We start from the raw sequence: 17,911 nt of genomic DNA, 5'->3' as shown, positions 1-17,911 counted from the left end.
AGAACCCGCAGAAATGCTAACTCTGGAGGCGATCTGTTCAACAGTCATTTGGCGATCCCCCAAAGCAATTCTCTCCACTTTCTCGATCATGTCGTCAGACCGGCTTGTGCGAGCCCGAGGTTGTTTTGGTTTGTTGTCACACGATGTTCTGCCTTCATTAAACTGTCACACCCACGAACGCACTTTCGACACATCCATAACTCCATCACCACATGTCTCCTTCAATTGTCGATGAATTTCAATTGGTTTCACACCACGCAAATTCAGAAAGCGAATGATTGCACGCTGTTCAAGTAAGGAAAATAGCGCCATTTTAAGTATTTAAAACAGTTCTCATTCTCGCTGCTGGCGGTAAAATTCCATCAGCCGTACAGTGCTGCCATCTCTGGGACGCATTGACAATGAACGCGGCCTCATTTTAAAACAATGCGCATCTCTTTCCAGTCTGGAGAAAAAAAATCGGAGGCCTTAGAACTTGAATGCACCTCGTAATGTTCTGGCTGATCAGTGTGTATTCGCATCCGTAAATGCGGAAGGTGGATGGGGATTGAGGCAGCCGGCTCCCCACTTTTCTGGCAGACTCTTAAGAGGAACATATTTGCCCTTTTTGTGCTCTGAGCGGAGTATTTTTCCCCTGGTTATCTCATGGCCGCCTGTGGCCATAACTGGCCAGCGCGGGAAGCCTCGGCGCTGTGCTAATAGCTTCAAGCTGTCGTGCCACGCCCTCTTTACTGCCTGGCTGCTCTGAGCCATGCACTAGTGCCTCACTGCCTCTGGAGAAAAATGACCTTCCTTCGCAGAGTCAACCAGTAGAGCCAATAAAGTGTAGAATTTGCCATTCTTACAGTCGATGTAAAGAAAAGAACATTCACTAGCTAGTTGACTTTTCGAATATGCTTCCTTATGATTCGGTGGCAATAATGTCTATTTTTGTAGCGTAATGTCCATATAAGGAAATATTTATGTGGGACTGAGAAGGGGAGGCCACGACGTTCGCAACGCGGATTTACTCTAAATTTCGTACACTCGTAGCACTTCATGAGGACAACAAAATGTGTAAGCAGTAGCGCGTGCTTCTCAAGCAAAAAAAAAAAAAAAGATCGCTCTGAGCACTATGGGACTTAACTTCTGAGGTCATCAATCCCCTAGAACTTAGAACTACTTAAACCTAACTAACCTAAGGACATCACACACACCCATGCCCGAGGCAGGATTCGAACCTGCGACCGTAGCAGTCCCGCGGTTCCGGACTGCAGCGCCAGAACCTCTAGACCACCGCGGCCGGCACTTCTCAAGCGTTATTGAGAAAATCGCAAGATAATTTCGGTCGTCAGGTATATATGGGTGTGCGTGGCCATTTTTACCATGAAGTGGTGGCAGCCGTCTGGTTAGCGTTCAAGTCCCGTAATCGTCTCGTCGCTGAATCAGTCTCGTTCGTCATTTTTTATTTTTATTTTCAGCACAGTCATTCTCGTTACTATTTATATTACAATTGATATAATGGGAAAATTACGTGTAATCGGATGAACTTTTATTAAATATACAACGTTATTTTGCAGTCTACAAATTTTTATTATCACAAATAGTATAATATTCATAACTATCGACTAGTAAACGACCAAATGCATAAAGTGATACAGTAAGCTTGTCCGTGATTTGAGAAATTCTTTATACCTGGAAGGAGGCCGAAACTACTTGTTACCTCCAAGTTCTGACCGCCACAGGCTGCTTTCGAAAGGTGTACAATTAATAGTTGCCTTCTACATTACGAGTACAAGGTGCAGGATGGTATTTTTCGTAAAAACATGGAAAAGATAAAGTTAAACAGCACCCGCTGCATTGAATAAATGCTATGTTTCCGCATACACAAGGTCTTTTGAGGTTTTCCGTTGGAAAACAAACCTCTTAAATATTTTCAAAAGCCTCTCTTTCAGACGATAATTAATCTCATTTTGTTCGTTTTCGTTCGTTGTATCTGCACGGGGCGGACGTCGCAAGACACCCGTTTCAGTTCGTCGTTGATCCATTAAGTCAGTTTTTTTTTTTATTACAGAGGGCAGCAAACCCTCTGACGGAACACGCTGAGCTACCGTGCCGGCAGACTCGATCCACCGACCCAACGATAACGGGGCTTGAACGCTAACCAGCCGGCTGACGCAGCTTCATGATACAAATGGCCACGCACAGGTATATATTTGACGACCGAAATTAATTTGCGATTTTCTCAATAACGCTTGGGAAGTGCGCGCTACTGCTTACACATGTTGTTGTCCTCACGGAGTACTACGAGTGTACGAAGTCTGCAGTAAATCCGCGTTTCAAACGTCGTGGTCTCCCCTTGTGAGAACAGTACTGCATCAGCACTAACTTCAGGCAAGTGCGGAATGTTGCCGCTGTGTGCCAACGTATTGTTGAGAGCCAGGTTAGGCCGGTATTACACTATAAGATATCTTTATCAAAGATTTGATCAAAGATATGATCAAATATTCGTCAAATTTATTTGACAAAGATCTTTGACGTGGCGCTAGAAAGAGGTATTACACTGTCATCATATTTTTCGTCAAAGTTCAAGATGGCTGACAACAACAACTTGTTATTGACCGCAGCAGTTGCATGTACCACAACTGCGCTGTGTACACATGTGGAAGAGAAGTGGGGGACGAAAAGGAAAAAAAAATGGTTCAAATGGCTCTGAGCACTATGGGACTTAACATCTGTAGTCATCAGTCCCCTAGAACTTAGAACTACTTAAACCTAACTAACCTAAGGACCTCGCACACATCCATGCCCGAGGCAGGATTCGAACCTGCGACCGTAGCGGTCGCGCGGTTCCGGACTGAGCGCCTAGAACCGCTAGACCACCGCGGCCGGCACGAAAAGGAAACGTACCTCGGTGAAGCCGTGGGTTTTACGACGAGACGATAAAAGTATACAACAAAACTTGTTACGTGAGCTTGTAGTGGAAGACGTGAAGTCGTACATAAATTACTTAAGAATGTATGAGCATACAATTCAGTATGTGCTCATTGAAGTGTAGCCTCATATCACAGACCACAATACTCACTTAAGAACTGCTATATCTGCAGAAGGCAGGCTCACTGTAACACTCCGATTCCTTGCTACTGGAGAGAGTTACTCCAGCTTACAGTGCAGCTCTCGAATACCACAGTGCACACTAACGAAAATAATACCTGAAACGTGTGCAGCAGTTTATAAAACACTACAGGACCAATGTCTGATGGTAAATAAATGTTCAATACACTTTATATGCATCAAGAACTATTTTTATTTTATAAACAAATCAATTACATTTTGTGTCCAAAAATTACAAAATTAATAGGAAAGTATGAAGCCGATGAGGCGTTTTACCACATGAGGCATCGTGAGGCAACTTTACTTGCATAAATAAAAAGAAATAAATATGTCGATACGTAATAATGGCTAAAAATGGCTCTGAGCACTATGGGACTCAACATCTTAGGTCATAAGTCCCCTAGAACTTAGAACTACTTAAACCTAACTAACCTAAGGACAGCACACACACCCATGCCCGAGGCAGGATTCGAACCTGCGACCGTAGCAGTCCCGCGGTTCCGGACTGCAGCGCCAGAACCGCTAGACCACCGCGGCCGGCGTCGATACGTACTTTTGCTTTCTCGTGGGAGTAGCTTGTGCGGAGGCCATTAATTTCCTTCTTAATGTCTGCTGCCGTGCAACCAGGCCGTATCTCATGGCTATTGACCTCCGCAATATTTTTATAACTCTCCACTCTTCTTAACCTATTTTAGTTTTCAGGCTGCCTCACATTGTGAAGCGCCTCATCAGCTTCATACAACTCTATTACTTTTGTAGTTGACAGTACACACCAATTGTATTTACCGGTCACCTTTATAAACACACTACAGATGACAGAACGCTGCAGAGATGCTAGCGCTCCACGTGGTAACATGTCACAATGCAGTGAACAGAAGACAAGCGACTTTTATGATCAAATCTACAGCGAGGCCCTAGATTTGATCAAATTTGTTTGATGACAGACAAGATTTGACAAAGTGCCCTATTACATGATCAAACTTCTTTGACATAAATATTTGACATATCAACTTTGACAAAGAAATTTGATAGTGTAATACCGGCCTTAGCATGTTGTAACAGCAAACTCAGAGGTACTGCACCGGCTAATGTAGCAAGGGGCGAGGCAGAAAAAAATGGTTCAAATGGCTCTGACCACTATGGGACTTAACAGCTGTGGTCATCAGTCCCCTAGAACTTAGAACTACTTAAACCAAACTAATCTAAGGACATCACACACATCCATGCCCGAGGCAGGATTCGAACCTGCGACCGTAGCAGTCGCGCGGTTCCGGACTGCGCGCCTAGAACCGCGAGACCACCGCGGCCGGCGGCGAGGCAGATTTCCGCACTGACAGTGACAGCAATCAATAGCTGCCTGATAGTGGTGCATATTTACAAGTGCGCAACTGGTCAGTCTGGACGACAGGCTGTGCCGAACAAAGATGACATATGGATCTGCCAGAAAAAGTAACCAGTTCGAAGGCACAACAGGGCAACAACTCTGCAGACTAAGTCCCTCTCCAGGGATAGTGACATGTTGCGGCTGGTCAGACCAGGTCATGTCCAGCAGCGTGACCAACTCCTGGCAAGGGGACAGTGGTTCATTTCCCTTGCACACCAGCCACCATCCACCAACATCGGACGGACGTCCCAGCAGGATGGGCATCCCCTGTGGTGACGCCACTGGACGGCTCCGTGGGCCATAACGGCCGCAACAGCATTGAGTTCGCACACCGCTGGCGTGGGGTCCGCACAGCTATCTTGCTTAATGACGCAACCAGTCTGGTGAAGTACGGCGTCAGCATCGCGGGGTGTACAGGCAGTCAGCACAGTAGAATTCTGACAAGGGAGCCTCCCCATCGCACCCCCCCCCCCACCCCTCAGATTTAGTTATAAGTTGGCACAGTGGATAGGCCTTGAAAAACTGAACACACATCAATCGAGAAAGCAGGAAGAAGTTGTGTGGAACTATGAAAAAGTGAGCAAAATATATAAACTGAGTAGTCCATGCGCAACATATGTCACATCAAGGAGAGGCCAGCTCAGCAGCGCCATGGCCTTGTGGTTAGCGCGAGCAGCTGCGGAACAAGAGGTGCTTGGTTGAAGCCTTCCCTCGAGTGAAAAGTTTAATTTTTTATTTTCAGTTTATGTGACAAACTATTATGTTTTCATCGGTTTTTTGGGAGTGATTATCACATCTACAAGAAAACCTAAATCGGGCAATGTAGAGGAATCTTTTTACCCATTCGCCAAGTGTACAAGTTAGGTGGGTCGACACCAAATTCCTGTCATGTGACGCACATGCCGTCACTAGTGTCGTATAGATACATCAGACGTGTTTTTCTGTGGAGGAATCGGTTGACCTATGACCTTGCGATCAAATGTTTCCGGTTCCCATTGGAGAGGCACATCCTTTCGTCTACTAATCGCACGGTTTTGCGGTGCGGTCGCAAAACACAGACACTAAACTTATTACAGTGAACAGTGACGTCAATGAACGAACGGACAGATCATAACTTTGCGAAAATAAAGAAAGTAAATTTTTCAGTCGGGGGAAGACTTGAACCAAGGACATCTCGTTTCGCATTTACTCACGCTAACCACGGGGCCACGGCGCTGCTGAGCCTTCAATATCCTTTATGTTGCCTGTCTTGCGAATGGACTACTCAGTTTGTATATTTTATTAATTTTTTTCATAGTTCCACACAACTTCTTCCTGTTTTCTCGATTGATCTTTGTTCAGTTTTTCAAGGCCTATCCACTGTGCCAACTTATAACTAAACCTGAGGGTGGTGCGATGGGGAGGTTCCCTTGTGATCCGTGCTGCGGCTCGCATTGGTGCTGTTTGTAAGTTTCCGCCCTCTGTTGGAGGCCAGACCGTATTCTTTAGTTGGCATGGTTGCGGTTGTTTGTCTTCTTCTCGTCTTGACTGGCGCCACTCGTTTCGAAAGCATTGCCTGTCCGCTAGTGGCAAAGCGGCGGTTATCGACATGTAGTAACTGTTGCCCTATCTTTGGGACGACGTCGTTGTTTCCGTGTCGTGTAAGGTGGTAGTTCGGATGGGGTCTCAGGAGGAGCCAGGTCCACATAGTGCGGGAACATGCCGGGACTGCTGGCAGTGCGCTTCGACTGCCAGATGGAATGACTGTAGTCATGAGGGTGCACGACCTCGTCGTAAACCAGATCCTGCAGGATTTAAGATGAGTGCATTTCAATTCAAGTAGAGAAACCTCCACCACTGTGACATCTCACGATTCTCCAGTGACTTGAGTTCGTGTTGCTGCTCATAGTGTCGCCGAGGTGAAGAGCAGCGAATGGAGTGCTTGGGGAAAGCGGTTCTGATTAGCTTTTGTCGACTTCTTATTACTATTTACTGCGTTCAGCTTGTTTCAATTTTTTTTAAGTTCAACCAGCGGTATTTTTCCTGCCTGGTGGTCGCTAACGCCCCAGTTACCTGCCCTGGGGGTTAGTGTATGTAACGGCAGTGTACGTTTCCTCGTCTTGCCGGTGCTGTCCGGTAAGGCGTGTAGTTTTGACAGCTTACTTGATTGTAAGCCGTTTGTGCTTCTTCTACTCTGGTGGTAGTGATTCCTTTCTCGTTCCGGGCGCTCTACGCACAGTATTCTGGGGGCGTAGTGCAGTCCGCCGGTTCTGGCTTTGGTATGTTGTTCCATTCTTGCATTTGGTTATTGGACGTCAGATGGCTTCAGCAAGATTGTCAGTAGTCATTCGTTAGAGTGCCACTAGTCTGCGCTACCATCTTGTGAAGTGAATGCAACTCTTGACTGCCTATCTCATCGCTCGCGAAAGTGTTTGTTGCCGGACCTTCTCAGAGGTCGATTCCTGGAGCACAGCCTTGGACTGGTCCTTGTGTTTTATTATTGTATTATTTATTACCATACTATGTAATGCCAGCATTAAAGGTCATGTATTTCTAGTTAATAGTTCCAGTCGCCTTCTGGAATAAATCTAGCAGTGTAAGGGTTCCAGAATGAGATTTTCACTCTGCAGCGGAGTGTGCGCTGATATGAAACTTCCTGGCAGATTAAAACTGTGGGCCCGACCGAGACTCGAACTCGGGACCTTTGCCTTTCGCTGGCAAGTGCTCTACCATCTGAGCTACCGAAGCACGACTCACGTCCGGTACTCACAGCTTTACTTCTGCCAGTACCTCGTCTCCTACCTTCCAAACTTTACAGAAGCTCTCCTGCGAACCTTGCAGAACTAGCACTCCTGAAAGGAAGGATATTGCGGAGACATGGCTTAGCCACAGCCTGGGGGATGTTTCCAGAAGCAGGAGAGCTTCTGTAAAGTTTGGAAGGTATGAGACGAGGTACTGGCAGAAGTATAGCTGTGAGTACCGGACGTGAGTCGTGCTTCGGTAGCTCAGATGGTAGAGCACTTGCCCGCGAAAGGCAAAGGTTCCGAGTTCGAGTCTCGGTCGGGGACACAGTTTTAATCTGCCAGGAAGTTTCAGTGTAAGGGTTGTGTTACAAGGTTACCATCATCTTATTTCACCCGTTTGGTGGTCAGTTGCTTGTTTCTTTTGATTAACCTATGCTTGTATTTGCTGTTTTACAGCAGGTTTCTAAATTTTTTATATAATTGCCGTTCCTGGCGAGTAAGGCCCTCAGCCATGATTGTGGTCATTTGCTTTGAAAAAGTAATTCGATATTTGTATTTTAGCAGTAAGCTTTAAACCTTATTTCCGCCATTCCTGGCGTCTGATACCTTCTGCCTTGGTTGTCGCCACTTACTTTTAATATTTTAATACCTATAAGTTGTAATTGGTGGCTTGGTTTATTTAAACATTATCTGTATCTGTATTTTATGGTGATTTTCTAAATTATAACGCACTGCAAACACTATTATTTACACAGTTGTTTATTCCTTCATTAATAATGTGTGGTATTTTTAATTTATTGTTGGGTTTGAAATTTCTGTTTTAAAAGTAAATGCGTGTAACTGTAAAAGGCAACCAATAGTAACTGATTACGGCCCCGTCCACAATGGTAACCGAATCATGCCTTCCCTTGATAACCAGATTTCAAATTCAGCTGCCAGCCAGCGACTGACCCAGTGTATCAAGCACCGTAGATGTGTCTCGCAGCTGCCTTTCTTTGGAGCTCGCAGGCTCCCACCTCGCTTCAACACCTGCTCTCACCAACCTAGCGCGTAGCCACCTCAACCTCCGCCAGGCAGCGCTGCAGTTTTCGGCCAAAGTTTGAGGCGTCGTCTTCACACAACATGGCATCTGGACCATAACCTAAGGTCTGAGCAAGATAAAATGAGTGATTAAGTAATTGGTTATGTTTTGGACAATGTAATAGACAAGGAAGCGAGCTGTGATTGTCACTTTATCTGGAAGTTCAGCTTGTTTAGGCTGGGGGAGCCAACTGATATATCCGAATTTAAAGGTAGTGGTAGTGAACAGTATTTCGCCCTGTAAGGCATACGCTGTCTTACTTACTTGGGCATTCCACACCAAGCACAGAGACCGTGCCTTTAACGTGTTAAACGTACATGCCGTCGATGTCGACATATTGCAAGAGAGTCTAGGTGACTCGTGATATGACCTAAAGATTATTTTATAGTCATCTTCTGAAACTGCTAATTTTATTTTGTTGTTGTATTATTGTGTGTAATAGCGTCAGCATCGCAATGGCAGAGTCAGAGACGAAAGGTTTACCAGAGGCAGAAGCAGTACAGAGTCGGCCGAAGAACTCGAAACAGAAGCCAATAGGCAGTTTATCAACAAGTGGCCACGAAAGCCTTAACAATTTTGTAGTACAGATATTGTTAGAAAAGGTAGCACAGCTGACAGCAGATATTGTGCAGCTATATGGGCAGCTGGCAGTTAAAGACAAACGGTTAGCAGTGCTTTAGGTACCACAGTATGAGGTGGATCCAGCTGCTGCAGGATTGATTGTTCCCTATTCTGCAAAATCATCTAAGGATGTACGATCGTTCCTGGAGGACCTTAAAAAAATGGTTCAAATGGCTCTGAGCACTATGGGACTCAACATCTTAGGTCATAAGTCCCCTAGAACTTAGAACTACTTAAACCTAACTAACCTAAGGACATCACACACACCCATGCCCGAGGCAGGATTCGTACCTGCGACCGTAGCAGTCCCGCGGGGACCTTAAAACCTCAGCGAATATAGGTGGTTGGTCTGAAAGTCAGTTGTTGTGGGTAGTAAAACTACGACGGATGGGAGACGCAAAAACATACATGATGTGTATATAAGCATTGAAGAATGCAGTAAGCTATGAACAATTAGAGAAAGGGCTTTTGAAAAGGTATGAGAAACAGAATAGTGCGAGGTATTTTCTGAAATGGCTGACCCCTATTATAAAGAGGCATGGGGATACTGAAGAAAATTTTGCGGACAGGATAAGGAAATGAATGAAAACATGTACGAATTAGGACAGAGTGATGCAGCAAACGCAGTTTTGTTGTAAGAAGCTGAGCAATGCTTTTCTGCGTGGAATGCCATCGAATATGTGAAGGAGACAGCACTCCTACGCTAATCTAATAACAGAATACAGACTCTTTGGTGCATCTGTACGCGCTCTTTCCATGTGTTCATTACGTCAGTTAACACTACATTTAAGCCTTGGACAGGATATTACGTGCATATTTGACGCATTGGCATGGTATCTTTGAACCTCTGGGTCTCGGTAACGGATAGTGATATCGAAAGAAGTTTGAAGGTTCCCTGAAATCATCGTCTTAAGAGCATTTGGTAAAAAATTTTCGATGATATGCCATTAACAGAAATGATAAAAAAGGCCATTCCTACAACCCATAATTTTGTTAGCCAGAACTCATAGTTTTTCGGGTGTATCTTGAGAACGGATACTGATTTTCGAAAACGGGAAAATGGCATTTCTAGAAAAAAGTCTAAGGAATGTACAGTTAAAATCCGAGCCATTCGCTATTGTTAATTATTTAGATAATTACGGATCACGGTGCAAAAACGGCTAAAGACCGGTTATTGCTGTTTTTTGCATAAGTACGGTAACTTTAAACCTATGGATCTCGAAAAAATCTATAGGTCAGTACAGTTTTGACAGTTTATTTACATACTCCAGTACACGAAGTTCCCAGATAATATCATCTTAAGGACATGTGTCTAATATTCGAGGATCTGCCAAGAATAGAAATTATCGAAGTGCTCATCCCAGAACTGGTAATTTTCTTATCGAAAAATCATGATTTTTTCGGGGTTTTCTCTAGATTCACCCATGAACAAATGACAGTTTTATAAGCCGCCTAAAGTCCACCCTAGACTATACTTAATGCAAAAGAACAAACCATCTGCTCGAGTTGTCTAAGCTGGAGAAAATTTGTAATATTTCAATTTTGAGCCTGTACTGTTGTATAGCTACAGTACGCCCGTTCTTGCGTTAGGTATAAAAATGATCGCTGGCAAAAGTATTTCCAAAACACTTAACGTTTTACATCTGTGATCAATAGAACCCAATGTCTCTTTTCCATGAGTCAGAAACTTCCGCCGTCCTGTTCATCTAAGCTCATGTGAAAGGCCTACTAGCTTTCAAAGCAAGTTACTTAACTGTTTGTATCACAGCAACCAGACAAGGTACAAAGACGCACAATATAATCTGCTGATATACCTGCTTTTGTTGACAATATCATATTTGACTAATAAAATATATTTTATATAAACTTAATTAAAATACTGTTTAATTAATCAAATAAATTAGCTACACATAATAGCAATACGCAACATGCTAGGACAGTATCAAACATGTCACACACTAGCTGCAGTATGTAAGTTTGACATGATTAGGTTATTTATAGCCAGTTAATGTTTTAGCGATTAAAATAGTCCTCGATTCAAATTATATTAAAATTACGAGGAAACTGATTGCACTAGCAGAAAGGGGAGATGATTTCTCACGACGCTGATGTGTCTCTGTTTGTCGGTAAAAGTTTTAGGGAATGTTAATAACTTAGTGAAATTGTGCGCCGGCCGGTGTGGGCGAGCGGTTCTAGGCGCTTCAGTCGGGAACCGCGCGACCGCTACGGTCGCAGGTTCGAATCCTGCCTCGGGAATGGGTGTGTGTGATGTGCTTAGGTTAGTTAGGTTTAAGTAGTTCTAAGTTCTAGGGGACTGATGACCTCAGATGTTAAGTTCCATAGTGCTCAGAGCCATTTGAAATTGTGCAATCATGTTTTTTACATTTTTTAACTCCTACGTAATTTGAATTAAGCATAAAGGTATTGTAATTTTGTACTGGGACAAAATATGAGCCTAATGACAAATAATTTTGGAAAGTTCATACCGAGGGTGTTTTAAAGGCCAGCTTGATGCTGAAGGGCTGTACTACTTCACATGGTGAATTGGTCGCTTATTTCAGTTGCAACTTAAAATTATTCAATAAAGAATAATAGTGCACCACAAAGAAGAAGGAGAAACATGGTGAACACCGTGAAAGAAAAGGCTCAGAATACAAAATTGTGCTTATGTTTCGGAAATGAATTGTAGTGCGACCTAAGATGAGAGCAAAGGCAGATGCCAACAAACTGTAAGTAATTACTTATTTACATAAAAAAACGCAACGTTAACTGTTTGATAATCTAAAAATAACAGAACTACATGTTACTAGATCCCACTGAAGATGCCTTAGAGCGAGAAAAAGGCGAAACATATCTGGGAAAAATAAATTGAGTTGCAGCAAGAAATGGCGGTTTTATTTACAAAACAAGTATTACAATTATTCGCGTATGTGTCTTCAGCACATGTGAAAATTCGCTTAAATGGAACAGAGAGGGATCCGATGGAAGAATTACTGTTCGAATTTGAGGATTATTTTGTTTCCCAGGGTTCGCTGACAGTAACACCCATGTTCCAACACTGAATACCAACAGGGAACAATTCACTGATGTATCCGAAACCATGCTGCAGTCCTTGGTATTGACAGCAGATTGTGGAAGATTTTATTAACCAGAAGGTAGCTGGTGGGATAGTAGAGGAGAGTAATACGCCATGGGTGCATATTGTGCTCTTACCAAAGAAGTCTATGTATGGATGTAGACAATACAGGTTCCGCTGCGATTTTTGTCATCTAAACAGCAAGGCCATAACAGGTGCACCCGCCATCCCAGACATTACTGAGAGCATAGATAATTTGGGGAAATGTCAGCGTTTACCATCAATTCGAGGCTGGACCCAAAGACCAGTCGAATACGGCACTTCATGGGACCTGTCAGTTCAAGAGAATGCCGTTGTATCTGCAACGTTTCAGAGGTTGTTGGGCATTGTTGAAGGGTTTGATACCGCATCAGTGTCTAGTTTACATGGATGATATCATTGTATATTCAAAATATTTGGAGCAACATAGATAATATCTGAAGGAAGAGTTTGATGGCTGGATGTCTGACGATGAGCACAGGGAAGTGCCATTTGTATTATAAGAGATAGAATATTTAGACCATGTAATTAATAAAGATGGTGTGAGGATAGACCCTAGAGCAGTACAAGCTGTATGGGAGTTTCCAGTGCCTAAGTCGTGTAAGGAACTGCAGTCTCTTTTGGGGATATCAAATTACTACAGAAAAATTGTAATACTATTTCCTGACATAGCATGCCCACACACACAGTTGGTGAAGAAATGTGCGAAATTTATATGGCGAGAGGAGTGTTGGGATGTATATGAAGAATTGAGTAGAAAGTTGACATTCAGCCCATCTCTAGTATTTCCAGACTTTCAGAAGGAGTTTATCCTTTCATGTGACACATCTAATCATGATTTGGGATTTGTTTTAAGTCATAAGGTTAGTGATGAAGAGTGTCCTATAGAGTAGACATCGAGCAGCTGAATGTAGCGTAGAAGAAATATTCAGCGAGAAAGAAGGAGATGACGAGCCTCATTTATGGTGTCGTGTATTTTTGATGTTATTTTAGATGTTATTTTTACAGGCAAAGTTTCAGGTAGTGATCCACCTTCGTGGTTTGATTATTGGAACTGAAGGATCCATTAGCAGGCTGACATATGGGCCCTGAGACTTAGCAAATTCGACTACGAAGTAGAAAAAAAGCTAGGGAAGAAGCATTGAAATGCAGATGCGTTAAGCAGGAAGGTAGTAGTGATGAAAATTCTGGGCCATGGTCATGCAAAGTGGCAGGTAGTGCAGGGCACTGACAGTAACTATAAATAGTACAGGACGCAGTTTAGCACATTTGACAGATGTTTGTGCAAAGAAACAAGGCTAGGGCCACAGGAAGTAGAACCAGTGAAGTTTAAGGAGGAGATTTTGAAGGAAACACGAGATCACTTGTTATGTGGTTATTGAGGGTGCAGATCAATAAACTGGAGAGTTGCCAAAAGATACTGGTGAAGAGGCAGGAAAGCGGATGTGGATCAATACTTAAGGAATTGCACTTGTTGAGCACAGTGAGCTGACTTGCATCGTAAGAAGTTACAAGTGCAGACGCTACCACAGGCATCAAAACAATTTAAAATATTTGAGATTGATATTTTAGGGCCGTTGAGTCGGATACCAGCAGGAAATCGATTCGTATTAAAATAATAGATCATTTTTATCTGTACATGGTGATGGTTGCCATGATGAGCCAGCAGGCAGTGACAGTCACACAAGCAGTGGGTAACAACTGGATGTTGAAGTGTTGAATACCAGATTCAATAATTACAGAACAGGGTACGAATTTCATGTTGGATTTATTGAAGAAGCCATGTTATTTATTGAATGACAAGAAGTTAAGAACTAGTTCTCTTCATCCACAGATCAATGGCTGAATGGAACAAGTGCATAGAAAAACTGCGAAAATGTTAAGTTTCTATGTGAACACACATCTTATGGACTGGGATACACATTTAAGGTATGTTTTGTCAGAATGTAATTCAAAAGTACACACAAATACTGGATTTTCCCCATATGAGGTTGTATATGGTCAGAAATTGCCATCACCATTCAACTTAATAAAGACAAGGAAAGGTAAAGCTGAAGACTTGGTCCAGGAGTTTGCAAAAACAGTGCAAGAAGTGTAGAAATGAATGCAGAGGGCGAATTTGAGGGCATCAGAGAAGCTGGAAGAATCAGTAAGATGTATGGCAAGTTTACCACACTCTAAGGTAGGACAATGATTGATGTTATCCAGTCCTTCCACGATGAAAAAGAAAACAAAGAAGTACATCACAAGGTATGAAGGATCCTATGAGGCAGCGAAGACTACTTCACCAGTCAATGTGGAGCTCCGATTACCAACCAGAATAAAAATAGTACATGTTGGGCGTCTACAACCTTTTCCAGGTAGTCCAGAGAAGATTCTAAAAATGTCAAGGATGGATCCAGAGAAGAACACAATGAAATAGTCAAAGAAAAAGCAAGAACATGTGGTTGAGCCTGTACACAAAGTGCCATATGCATTAAGGTCAATAAGATGAGGGGTGTTCGCCAGGGATTCTTTTGTTTATGTGTCTGCATATGTATAGGACTGTAGTGAATAAGCAATGTTATTATGAAGATTTTCTTCTGTTATGTTGCTGTTTGTGAGTAGGCTCGCTAGTGGCAGCAGCCATCCGAGGAGGAAAGAAAGGTGATATTTGTCCCTGTCCTCGGACTGAAATACGTCAAGAGCAAGATTGGACGGAATACGAGTCATAGCAGTATTACATTTCGTCACCTGGACCAGGACTGCAGGTCTGGTGGCAACGGGATGCAAGAATCACCAGCCATCAGTAGGCGTTGAAGGTGGTTTTTGAAACATGGCAAATACAGAATAAAGTGAGGAGGTTGGAAGGACATTTGATGGTCTTCAGCAAAGGGACAAGAGCGTGGGGGTACTCAAGAAAGTTAACAGATGGTGATACACTGCATACATCCTACGAGCAACTAAAAAAACAAATGACACAAATAGTGGAAGTTGTGTCACTTACATAGCAGAAGGAAAGGTCATTGCATGAGGGGAGGGTAAAATTCTGAAAACGCGTTTGGAATGGCAGATAAGGGTGATAGGGAATTAAACAAAACTATGGCAGTAGTAAAAAATTTGCAGAGGGAAGTAAGTTATTGGAAGAATGGCATGCTACACATATAGCGAATTTGGAGGGTGAAGTGCTTAACAACACAAGGTTGCTATGAAAATTAACGAGTAAAGTAATGGATTACACTAGAGCATCAGAGGACGTGATTTTGGAATGCCAGAAATACAGAAGCATCCAACAAGGGAATTATAGTGACAAGACTTTTACAAGCATCAGCAGATATCATATGGAATGCATGAGGGGTTGTGTCAAACTTGCAATAAGCGTTGCATTTCATGTTGTGTGGCCAACTAAGTACTAATCTTTCGTCGCCTGAACAGTACTTGTTGGGCTTACAGAATGCACAGAGCAAACTGCTGCCCGAGTTGAGGTTAATTATGGACCCCATGGACAAAATCTGACCTCCTACTATCACCCATCATCCGTAGAAGCGGAAACTAACAGTGTGATTGTATATTTTAATTCGATTCCTGGAAAGAGTAAGACATGCCATTCACACATATTCAGTGAAGAGGAGAGTTCTTACAAATATCTTACAGATGAGGATCAGTAGGATATTATTAATTGCAGGGGATGGTAGTCAACATGCATAGTGATGGAGCAGGAGTTGCAACAATTTCATAGGGGGAAGGTCACAGTGTGTCCAACCAGGGAAGTACAAACCAGCCAAAACACATGTGGAGTACAGTTGTTCTTAGCCAGACAGAAGGGACTAGATTGTCTGAGGAATATCAGGAACCCAGAATGCATTTCCAGCATACAGGTTTTCATTGGATTTATTCTACTTGTAATGACTTGGAAATAATGGTCAGTTGTTATGAGCAGGGGAAGCTCATGGAGGCCAGGCAGACTGAACTAGATGCAATGGGTTCTTGATCAATGCGACTACATGCAACATAATTGGTCCACTTTTCCATCTACCAGCCGTAAATACGGGAATTTCCCAAGCGAACCAAACAACCAAAGCTGTACTGACCAGATGTACCTATGGAGTTATTGCCAGCACCAAACATAACATTTCTAAATCAGATTCTAGAGCCTGACCTAATTTGTTCCCTGGATTGGTTCATTGCTGCACAGTAAGGTCGCACTTCAGCCAAGCAGTTAATGCAGTGCATAATGCAAGTTCAGAGGACTATGATGTGTAACAGTGATGTTGAGTACTGCAATACGACTTGCCACTGTGGCGCTAACTCTGCTGTGTGCACATTTCATTCTTTCAAGGCGGGGAGCTGATCATCAGCATAAACCACCAGTAGTCCAGATTCCAGTAAAGTGGGTCCCTATAGCGTAAGAGAGAGTGAGAGTGAAACCTGGTAGTGTAAATGTGGAATACTTGTAAATTTTGAGCTAAGAGGGAAGGAAGCAACAGGACATTCTGTGAAGATTGAGTTGCTGGAAGCACAAAACAAATGTAAGAAGTAGACATAAGTCAGGGGCGGGCAGGAATCCTGCACGTGTGCGGTGCACTTGCACGCGTGCAGTTAACAGGTGTTCTGCGTGCACACAGGGGCAAGCTGGCCACCCGCTTACCTCCCCTCCCCACCATACCTTCTGCCCACTCCTTCCTCTGTATTACCTTTTGTTTTTCTACCTTGCTTTATTGAATGATGGAATAAGGTTAGCAGAAGTGCTTGAAATAAATCATGGTTTGAAAGAGTACCTATTAACTACGATACGTTTTATTTAATTATCACAGGTGTAGTTTACAATACGTTTAATATCTGGAACAAAATTTCTGCATACAGACAAACGCAAACAGTTACGTAAATTTTCATCACTTATGTTTGCTCTTAACCGAAGCTTATTAATTCAGCAAATGGTATTCCAGCTCTCACTACATTAAGCGCAATTTTATAGCTTGCACGTACCGCTGGGCTATTATTGTTGTCGTCCTGAAAAATTGAAAACAGTGCTCCATAAAATGTTAAATCAGTTAGATGAGAGACATGACGAGAGAAAGTCGCAGATCTCTCGTGACAACGACAACTAGGACAGATGCATCTAATATCGTCAGGTCGCTCTTCTTAAGCTCAGTCAATTTTCCCATCCGCTCAGAATCCGACAATAAATTGTACTCGTCCTTGTGAAATTTATTATAATGGCCTTCAATACTACGCTTCCGCTGACCAGCGAGAATACTGCCACATATTAAACATTTCGAATTTTCACGTCTTTGCACAAAGAAAAAATGATTCTCCCATTACTTTTTAAAAGACAGCAAATCTCCACGTCTCCGTTTCCTTGATTCACTCTGCATTTTCCGGTTCTTGAAATACAACGTTCACTACGTAGTGGTCGCTTCGCATCAACGTCCGCGGCTTAGCCTGGTACTACACTGCCGCAACCTGCCAGCTGTCGCCACTGCCCCATTCGACGATTGCACGCGAGCAGCACACGTGCAGCGGTGTGCGCTCACGAGCTGCGTGCAACGTTTGCCCGCCCCTGACATAAGTAAAGAAAGTAAGGTTAGATGCCTTCTCTAACCCGTATGAGCAGGTCAAAATTGTTTAGTTACAAAATTTCTATGTATTCCGTACAAACATGTAGTCTGATATGAAAATGATTTTAAGACCAACCTGAGAAACAGAGTCTTGTTCATAGAGAGGGGTAATGTGACATAGCGACCGTGTATGGGCATATTAGTTTTTGCCTGAGCAGTGTATTGCTGCAGTGCTGACAGAGAGCGAGTGCAAGATGTCACTGTAATAATTCAACAAGGTCAGCACAACGTCGCAAGGCTGGTTAGCTTTCTGGAATTCAGTGGTACTGCACTGATTAGTGCAGTGCGGGGCAAGGC

The sequence above is a fragment of the Schistocerca cancellata genome, chromosome 7, assembly GCF_023864275.1.
Source record: "Schistocerca cancellata isolate TAMUIC-IGC-003103 chromosome 7, iqSchCanc2.1, whole genome shotgun sequence".
NCBI lineage: Eukaryota > Metazoa > Arthropoda > Insecta > Orthoptera > Acrididae > Schistocerca > Schistocerca cancellata.
Note: the sequence above shows the minus strand (reverse complement) of the source record.